The sequence below is a fragment of the Gossypium arboreum genome, chromosome 11 (genome assembly GCF_025698485.1).
Source record: "Gossypium arboreum isolate Shixiya-1 chromosome 11, ASM2569848v2, whole genome shotgun sequence".
Taxonomy (NCBI): domain Eukaryota; kingdom Viridiplantae; phylum Streptophyta; class Magnoliopsida; order Malvales; family Malvaceae; genus Gossypium; species Gossypium arboreum.
The window spans coordinates 6,969,571-6,980,688 of NC_069080.1; the positions used below are offsets into that span (position 1 = coordinate 6,969,571).

At 30.6% G+C, this 11,118-nt stretch overlaps 1 pseudogene; it reads right to left on the bottom strand.

The window, feature by feature from the left end:
- Positions 1-7,199: 7,199 nt before the first annotated feature.
- On the bottom strand, positions 7,200-10,206 carry LOC108457854 (phenylacetaldehyde reductase-like; annotated as a pseudogene).
- Between the last annotated feature and the right edge of the window lie 912 nt (positions 10,207-11,118).

An 11,118-nucleotide genomic window follows, 5' to 3' on the forward strand; every position in this document is an offset into this window, starting at 1 on the left:
AATATGGTGCATTTGGGGCTAATACATATTGGTGCCATCGATTGCTCAAGCAACACCAAAAAAAATTATATATTTTTTAAAAAACTAATGATCAGTGCAATGATCGATGGCAAGTGAGGTTGGTGCCGCCGATTGGTCAAGCGAGACTTTTTTTTACTAGTTAATTTGCCTATTTTGATAAATAATACTCATATTATCTCATTTTAGTAATTATTTATTTTTTAGCACACGAGAACTTCCTAGTCCTTGACAGTCTCCATGAGGAAATCCAAGGTATATTTATATTATTTAAATAAAAACCAAAAATGAATACAAATATAATATATTTTTTTACTAATTTAACAACACAATTATTGTTTAACATAAATATAAATTAATATATGTTTTATTATTTAATGTTTTTTATTATTCATTTTACATATACAAAAACTTAACATAATTTCTTTTTAATAGTCATTTTTATTTCCACTATATTGTTATAACTGTAATTTAATCCAAACATATATCACATTTTTTATTTCAATCTCACAGCTATATTAAATCATCTCACCGAAACTAACCACACCACCCATAAAAAATCATAAATTTATTCAGTCCAAACCATTTATTATAATTCATTTGACTTTTAAAATTACTTTTTTAAAACTCAAGTAACAAGTAAAAACTTTAGATCCACGAGGCTCAAGGCATTCAAAAGTTAAAACTTGTAAGTTGATCAGATGGATTCCGCCGAATGGTGAGTGGCATAAAATGAATATTGATGGTGCAATCTGTAAGGTGTTCAGGAATGTTGCTACAGGTGGTCTGATCCACGATTAACATGGGATGTGGATTTTTGGTTTCTTAAGAAATATTGGTTGTTGCTCAATTATCGATGCTAAACTCGGGGGAGTTCTAGAAGGTCTCCAATCCGCCTAGAACCTTGGGCTAAAATGAATAATTCTTGAACTAGACAACACTGAAGCTATTCAAGCTATTTAAGAAAATGTGTTGATAACATTACTCAACTATGACATGTACTATTAAAAACATGTTGCAATCTCCTTGAATAATTAAAGTTACCCATACATTCAAAGAAGGTAACAAAATAGTTGATGAATTAACAATAATGACGTTCTCAAGACCGATTAGTAAATACTTTTTTATGCCATTATCGAGTGAAATCTTACAATCAATATATCACAATTAATACTATTTTTAGCATTTTTCACACCACGTACGGTATATATTAAATGTTAACATAGGATAAATCAAATTTAATATTATCAAGAAAAACCTTTTATAACATGTTAATTTATAATTTTTTTAACCTAACCATGAAATTTCATTACTAATTTCTTTTAAACATTTTGTAAGTCATAAAAAATAACAAACCACGGATAATTTTACTCCCAACACCAAGACATCTTTTCCAACTTCAACATTACCCTCGTGCATCCTGCTCGCATGCTCAGTATTAAATCCAATAAATAAAACAAAAATAGTTGATTCACTGTAGTATTTTTGACAACTCAATGTTTCAATAATTCACCTTTTTAATTATTTACCCTCGTGCATACAATAAATAAAACAAAAATAGTTGATTCACTGTAGTATTTTTTACAACTCCAATGTTTCAATACCTCACCTTTTAATTCTCCAACAACCCCTTGATTTTGTAAGAGAAAAAATATAAATCTCAAAATTATATATAAATTTTAGTTTAATATATAATGATATATATAAATTTTAATTTAATATAATTATATACTTAAAATTTTAATTATTATTTAAATATATATTTAAAATTTTAATTTTAATTTAATCATACACATTTAAAGAAATAAATACATATAATTTTTATAATGCAATTTAACCCTATTATTTCGTGACAACCACTCGATTTTATGACCGATAAAAACTAAATCTCAAAATTATATATAAATTTTAATTTAATGTATAATTATATATATAAATTTTAATTTAGTGCAATTATATATGTAAAACTTTTATTATGATTCAAATATATATTTAAAATTTTAATTTAATTTAATCATAGATATTTTAAAAATAAATACATACAATTATTATAGTGTAATTTGGCACCTATTATTTCATGACAAATCATCATATATGGTAAACCATTTGAATATCAAAACTCAAATTTGGTAATTAATGGGATTGAATTTTATCACTGCATGCTAATTGGATTATTATCATCATGATCAACTAACGGAAGTTCTGAAATTGTATAATCAACACCCACAAGTCAACTTTTTTTTTCTTTATAACTGTCATTTTGAAAAGAAAAAAAAAGTTAAAATCGATGTGGCCTGATAAATTTATGCCACCTTATTAAAAAAATAATTATATTCCTTATCCTATGGTATTTGTTCTGTATTTAAAGAGAATTTTAATATTTTTAAAAAAATTAATAAAAATTGGATAGAAACTGACAACTCTTAAACCATTATTATTACAAAATTCGAAGGTTTATCAAACAATTGTAAATTTGTAGGTCTCTTGTCCACATACTTACCCATGCAGTCCGCTGCAACATTTTGAGTCCTCGAAACATGGTGAACTCGTACTTTCTAGTTACGCCCTAGCCATTGATATATTAATTGCAGCTCCGTCAACTTGTTGTTAGCCGCACCACCGACCAACAAGGACTCAACAAGAAGTGTGTTATCGCACTCTAGTTCTATTTATCAGAAGCCTTTTTCCCATGCTACACATAATCTAGTCTCAATCTTAAAAATTGTATCCCTACCGATTGTCATAAAGTAACCACATAACTAATTTGTATAATGGCCTCTGAAAACTCCACCAATAGACGTATTCGAGCCACTCATTGACATCGCCCTATCTATGTTAAGCTTAACCCATCCTCCATATCCGGAGGTGACCAAAACTTAGTAGTAGCTGACTAACTAGGTTGACATGGATTAGAAAATGACATTGCATAACTCCTATCCCACGTTACATCTGTATCCAACAGCTCCTGCTTATAACTATGGTTCTGAGAAAAAACATAAATATTCCTATTTTTCCATAATAACCAGCATACTATGGGAAATAAGGTCTCCCATTCCATATCTTGGCTGCCACAATTTCCTTTGTTTTGCATATTCCACAAGATCCAATCTTTAACAAGTTTCGAGAAGAAAACAGAATGGACAAAACTTGGCACCACAGCTATCCAGACTGATCCAGAAAAATCACAATCACGTATTGCATGAAGACCGGATTCAAACACATCACCATATCTAGGACAATCGCCCTCATTAGTCATATGTCTCCTACTCTCCCCATTAGTGAGAAACCTCTCCTGCCAGAAAAGCTATATGAAAACTCGAACTCTTTGCAGTACTTTAGCCTTTCATATTAGCTTCCACATATTGGAAGACTCCCAAAAATCTTTATGGTGAAGACTTCTATAAGTTTCTGCCATGGAGAAAACATCCATCGCCATCCATTTCCACGTTAAATGATCTGATCCTGCAGCAAGGGAAGTGTTAGAAATCAAACCAACTTTTCAAGGTCAAAATTTACAACTAAAGAAGTCATATCCAAATTGGGTTCTACCTCATACAAATTGGCTTTCGAATTGAATACAACTTTGTCAATTAGATAATGCTGAAACTTCAAGATGATGGCAGCATATAGAAAAGTTTTGCACGGTAAGAAAAAAATGGGCTGACTATGTCTATATATATGTATGTATAGCTCATGAGGGCTGGAAAAATTAGTGAGTTTGAGAGAAAAAAAAAAAGGTGTTTTGAGTATAAAAAAACTAGCAGCAGCTAGTATAGAGAAAAAAAAAATAAAAAAGAGTTTGTATTGTATTTTATTTGCATATAATAAAATTAGTATTTGAGCTATTTTTTTTTACGCTTCCAACTGGAAAGAGGTAAAATAGTTGTTATCTGTATAACAATATGATCAGGAAGTAAACTCCTCAACCGATGCCAGTCCCAATTGCCATTACCATCAATAAGATCACAAACATGCAAAGTATAATCCGACTGATCGAACCCTCTATAAAATCTTCTAAGGCAACCTACTTGTTTTAGCCACACATCATTCTAAAAATTCGTGAGCTGGCCATCGCCTATAGACCAAAAAACATTATCACTAACCTCAGTCCAAACTCCCATTAAAGATTTCTAGATGAATAAACAATTACTTCTTGCAATTGACAACGGTAAAACCCCTTGGATGTTATATTTATTTCGCAAAATCTGAACCCATAGAGTACCCGTATTCGTGAGTAACTGAAAACTCAACTTCAACAAAAATAATTTATTTGATCAGCAAGACTTCTCAAATCGAGACCCCCAACATCAATCGGCCTGCAACAGTCTCTCCATAAAAAAAAACGTCTGACTCCTTACTTTTGAATTACGAGCAATTTTCTCAATTTCATTACAAATTGAAACAAGGACGTGAATTGTGCTCATGAAATAATTTGGAACAGCAAGTAGTACCAATTTTACCAGTGTAATTCTGTCCGCCACTGATAGTCTCCTTGCATCCCATCTGTTAAGCTTACCTTGGATTTTATCTACCACGAAATCAAAGGTATTAGTTGTTACTTTTTTATGTAACAGCAGCATGCCTAGATAATCACCAAGGTCCTCCACTTGTACAACACCCACCTCATTACAAATTGAAATAACTAGATCATTCAGAATGTTGGAATTTTTTATATTATGCAAACTAAAACTTAAGATTTTATAAACAATAATTATAATTATAGTATCTTCAAAATAATATGATTTACATGAATATGGAGAATTACTTAATGTGGAGTTCAAGTCCATCATTAGATATTTAGATTTCACGAAGAAAAACAACACATTAAACCAAATTCTTCCTCTTGACATTTTTCTTTTTGTTACAAATATCCTAATGATGGACTTTCTATTAGTTTTTTTTTATGTGTAACTCTAATAAGTAGATGGAGAATCAATTTTTAATAATCAACATTTATTTCGGTACACCCATCAAGTAACCAAATTAACGAATAAAATTTAATTTTTACTAAAGTAAATAAATTAACCACTTTAAATTAGATCACTTGATTTGAAACTTCATTAGGCCATAAATTTGAGCTAAAATCTTACATTTTCTACTTGACCAAATGCGAAAAAATATAATCTTTAATAGCACAAATATAGAGCTCACGTAACAAAATATAATATTCATTATGGTAAATTACAAATACAAATTAAGTAACATATATATCACATTGTGATATGTCATTCTATATACTACAATGTTACAATCAATATAATAGTTCCTTAAGTAACATATATATCACATCACCATCACAAAATATCTTAAAAGATTTTTTGTTTTAAATAATTTCATATAAATTACACGAACGCAATAATAAAAATAGAAAATACGTTAATTTTATATTAAAACACGATAATTTAGCGCAAATATCACGTTACCATAAGATATCATCCATCAATAGAACAAAAACCCATTTTGTATACTTATTCTTTAAAAGTTTTGTTTTGTAAGTCTTTAGCCACCAGATCTACAATAAAGAGATCAATTCAAATGTGCTTTGTTGATATTATTTGCTTCTAAACTTCCTCCTTAACAACAAATTATGTTAATTTCATATGTTTTGCACTTTTATAGTATTTGTCATTCTCAGAGAAAATAATGTTGTGAAATCATTATAATAAATTTTCAGCAACTTGGTAACAATGTTGGACTAACCGAAATCCTAAAATAAGTTTTGTAACCATAATACATGAATTGTAGCCTCAAAATATGTCATAAATTCTACTTTTATCCAAGGTAGTCAGTATCATATTGATAAGTGTACTGTTTTAGTCTTGATATTAATACATACCAATACCTATGTGTTTTAATGTACCATTTCGGATTTATTGATATTTTTAATTTTTTTTACATATATATTTATTTACTAATTTTAATTTCTTACTAAATTATATATTAAATATAAATGTAAATATATCTCAATTGCATCCACATAAATATATTTATATGTAAATATAAGCTTTAAAATTATTAATTAGATTTAATAACTTAATCGATAATTATATTTTAAATTTTAAATGTAACTATAAAAAATTGATTAAGATTTAATAAAAACTAAAAAGTTAAGTTTAAAGTATCAAAAAAAATTTCACGTCATTCCTTAACCATGTGGTCAAGGGTTGGATCCCGCCTCATAGGAGTTGAACACATTTTATGGTTGACTTTTTTTCTTTTCGGAGAGCATCTGTGGTGAGGGATTAGTCACTGCTACAGGTGGTGGATACTTTGATTAAGACAAAAAAAAATCAAAATTTTGTACCAAATGTACAAGGCGTTATGCACTTGATATAAGCTAGAATTGGTCGAAACAGGTTAAAAACACACCGAAATAGCCAAAACATACCAAAGTCTTGCCCGTAACAAAACCTGAACTGCTTGGTATAAATTGATGATTGAAATTATTATTAACTAAGTCGGTTATACCACATACGTCCATATTGTTTCCATCATTATGAATATTTATGCAAGTGTATTAAATTATTTTTTCGAGAATTTTCAGTATGCTTCTAATTAAAATCTTTTTGGGGTTTTCATATAAATTTTACTATATAATGATTCATATAAAAACAATAATTAACAACTATTAAACAGATGTCAAATTTTTTATTAACTGCAAGATAATAAGATATTGAACATATTCACCATAAAAATATTATATATTTTCATAATTAAAATCACCATGATTTATGTCCCATAAAAGCTACTCATTTCTATTTTGTTGGTTTTACACTTTTAGATGCTTTGATTAATCGTCAAAAAAACTACACATCTTAGAAAATCATTTCTCTCTACATTTGATTTTTCTCAATCTTTTCAGAAAGAATGAGAAATAGAACCATCTGATTTGCGGGCGAATTTTCCATCTCCAAAGATAACCGCTTTGATCCCCTATCAGAAAAATTCCTCCATAGATTTAGGGACAAAGTCCTTTCCTTTTATCATTTTACTGTAAATGTTATCAAACAACTCTTTCATTTGATTCCACTTTTGTTTCTCCAAAGTCAGATAACTCATTCAGATCTCTCTATTCTTATTATTTTTATTTGCAGCAACCTGAAGCTGAGTTTTTATTTGGAGTATCTGTATTATTTATTATTTTTATATAATTAATCTACCATGCTTCAAGCAAATATTACTTTTATTATAACACGTGGTTATTTTCATAAGTTAATTAAAGCATTTAACAATTTGATTTGCCATATTAATAGTCAACATAATTAATTATTCACTTTAGACAGCAAACCTAACATTATCAACCAAGACCCAAATACTTGAAATACAGTCCTGGAGGCGGCAGTGGCAGATGGTCACAGGTACATACTGGAAATAATAACATGTTCCAACGAGATGGAACATTAAAACCAACACTTCTTCAGATGCTCAAGAAGCCTTTCTCCTTAAAGCTTTCAATAGTTTCCCTCAGACTCACCTCCCAAGGAATGAAGCTGAGACCCAAACTTTTTGACTTCTCCTGGGATATCTGGAAAACACGCTCAAGAGGCTTCTCATGATCTTCATACCTGTCGTTAATTAAACAAGACATCACAATTTTAGGTAGAGAAGTAAGATCTCAAGTCTCAATCATGCATGCAATGGGGCTTTTGAAACTTTACTTGCCGTGGAACGAGTGATCATAATCCTATCCAACTAAAAGTTTAAAAGAAAAAAGAAAAGAGCTGATTTACACTCTTAAAGAACTTTATTGCTAAACAACTTCCCAACAATATCAACTCTAATCCATATGAATACATGATGAGACTCCTTTTAGCCCTCTAACCTTCTAAAATGCAGGCAGCAGTTCATTCATGTAAATTTCACGCCATTGCTTTGCAATTGAGTACAATCTAAAAGTTCCCTATGACCTAGATTGAGTGGTTTTTGCATCAGAGCCAACTAACATAATCCAACTACCCCAGACTTTCTTACCATTCTACCAAGTGAGGGCAGTCGAGTGAAACAACGATGGAACACAAGAATCCAGTGAAAGAATAATAAGTTGCATTTGGCAACTTTGCAAAGAGTGATACTAAAAAGCAAGATAATCCAATTGCTTACTTTTCTTTAAGGCCCAAAGTAGGATAAAGTTCATTCAAGGTCTTCAGAATTTCCGGAAACTGTACATGTCTCTGGACTAGGCAATATCTGCCAGTAGCTGAAGGGATCTCAAATGCTTCAATATGTGCATATGCAACATCTCGAACATCAACAAACCTAAAACCAGGAGTAGCACATTCTCCTGAATTCAAAAGATTTAAAATGTTTTTGGAACAAAAATGAAACAGATGAAGAACTTTTCTTCCAAACAATTAAAATGAGAAAGAATATTTAGGTACATCATCCTCAATAGGTTAAAAAAAGTACCTTTCGTGAGGGCTAGAATAATCTCTGAAGTGCTATTTAGAGCTGGCTGTAAAAGAGGACCAATCACGAATCCTGGATTAAGTACAACCAAGTTGATCATATTGTCTTCTGCAAACCTCCAAGCAGCTTCCTCAGCTAAAGTTTTAGAGGCCATGTACCAAAGCTGGAAAAACCAAAGATCGAGAAGTAAGTACTTTGACATTATGTATACTTTCTTTTGTCATCTGAAAATGTTGATTTATCATAAACTAAACCTATTCCAGTAGAACATAAGGTTCAGAAAAGATAAAATATAGAACCCTTAAGATGAAAGGCGATAAAAGTCAGATTTGACATAATTTTGACAGCATAAGATTTACAAGGACTTTTGATCAAAGTGCAATTTAGTTAGAAACCTCACCTCCATTAACATTTTCTATACATAGATTAATTAAAGAAGAGGGTATAACCGAGATTACTGTTCACTCATGGAATTTCAAGAAGCATATATGCTACTATATTAGCTATGACACTATAAACAACAACAAAAAAAAAAAATCTCATTTCCAAGACATATTATAAAAAGTTACCTTATTCTCCTTGCAAAAACGTGAATCTGAAAACCAAGTCTCATCGACCACCACATCGGGAGTCAAAGGTTTTCCATTGTACAGAACCGAGGCGACAGAAGATGTTATGACAACTCTCTTGATGGACGGAACTTTTGCACATGATTTAAGAACATTAAGCGTACCCTTAATTGCTGGATCAATTACTTCAGCCTGAAAAGGGAAAAGATAAAACGGTTTGCATAAAATTCAATGACAATAAGTTAAACAGAGTGGCCTGGCCATTATCTTACGAGAGAGGGTCAAATCACATGTAGTGCAACCATACAGCTTACAATACAATAACTCATCATCATTAGAACATAAATCTATTGTAGTTGTGTTGGAGTCCAAAGTTCAATTAGCCTGCAATTGAAATGTGCATGCTTGCCCCCAAAATTGTATATATAAGTGAAATTTAGCTTCTATTTTTTAGCCTTTGATCCTTTCTCACAACAGTTTGAGAACAATCTTAGTGGTCTTTTGCCCCCTTAACTAGGTTCCCAGTCCCACATCCTAGTGGTTCAACTAAGTGCAATACAAAAGAAAGTCAAAGACATTACAAATGGAAGGATAGACCTGTGGATCGGTAGCTGACAAGATGACAGGGGAGGCTGTATGGAAAACACCATGGCATCCATCCACTATAGAGTCAAAGCATCCTTACTCCAACAATTCTGCTTTTAACAAATGAAGCCTTTCCTTAGCCCCATCAAGGGCAAGCAAGTGCTGTGTCTTTTTTGGATCATCTGTTGCATGTTCAAACATACCATTTTGATGTCAAACTGAAACGGAGGGGCAGGGAAATTTCTTTTCTTGTAAAAGAAAAAGAGAAAATTACAGACTTGGGTCACGAACAGTGGCTTTAACAGTGTAGCCGCGTTGTAATAAAAGCTTAACGAGCCACGAAGCTACGTAACCAGACGCTCCAGTTACGCACACAACCTTTTCTGCTCCACTCATCTCTAATCAGCACCCGACTCAAGAGCAGTATCGCTTTAAGTAGTTGTGGTTTTGGAAATTTCTGTATCTTCTAGTATGCTATTGCCAGAATCTGAATGAGGCGTCTCCAAGGAAGACGAAGACCTAGGGTTGACTACCTCACTTCACTAACTCAAACAAAACGCAGTTTTGCAGCTTCTTTTTCCTTTTAATGACAGGGAGTGATGGAGTTTATTTAGAGTCAAATCTGATTTTTTTTTTGGGCATAATGAAATATTTACCACTCCAAACTTGGGTTTAGTATCAATAAAGTTACATTTCTAAAATTATTTATGGAAATATGCCTATTTTTAAAAATAATAACAGGCATGGATAAAAATTCAAAATTGTGTTGACAGTGATGGATTTTTAGGGGATAATTTAGAAAAATGCTTCTAGCGCTTTTTTTATTGTATTAGGTAAAAGGGTGTTGAGGTGGATATATTTTTGACAATGTAATCTCTAGTGAGATATTTACCGATTAGGGTTTAGGTTTAAAATTTTAAGTTTAATTAGGATTTAATAAAATTTAAATTAGGGTATTAGGTTTTTAATTGTTTAGAATTTTAGGGTTTAATTTTTTAATTGTTAAGTATTATTCTGGAAAAATAATTTTGACAATATAAGTTTTGAAAAAATTTGTAACGAGTTGGATTTTGAAAATTTTTTTTGACGAGATGGATTTTATTTTTTTAACATAATAAAGGGAAATTTTTTATAATTAGACACATGATTTTTTATTTATTCAGGCACACAACCAAAAGCACTTGAAAATTTAGTTAATTATTTTTAAGCAATAATAAATTTATATTTTAATAAAATGCTTAAGATAACTTCATAAAAATGCGATAGTGAACAACAGCCATATCAATTTGGACTTACTAATAATATCATACCAAATTAAAAATTATATATTAAAATTTTAAAATTTGACATAATAAAAAGGGACTCAAACTATAGTTTAACTTAATTCCCTCTTTAAGTTGCAACTTGCATCTATTAAATTACTGTTTTCATGGTCATGACTCAATTCTTTTAAAGTTACAACATAAAATTACTGTCTAAAATATTGCGACGCTTACTCAATGATGTCAAAACAATACCTCTTGTTTTAATAGTTTTTTAC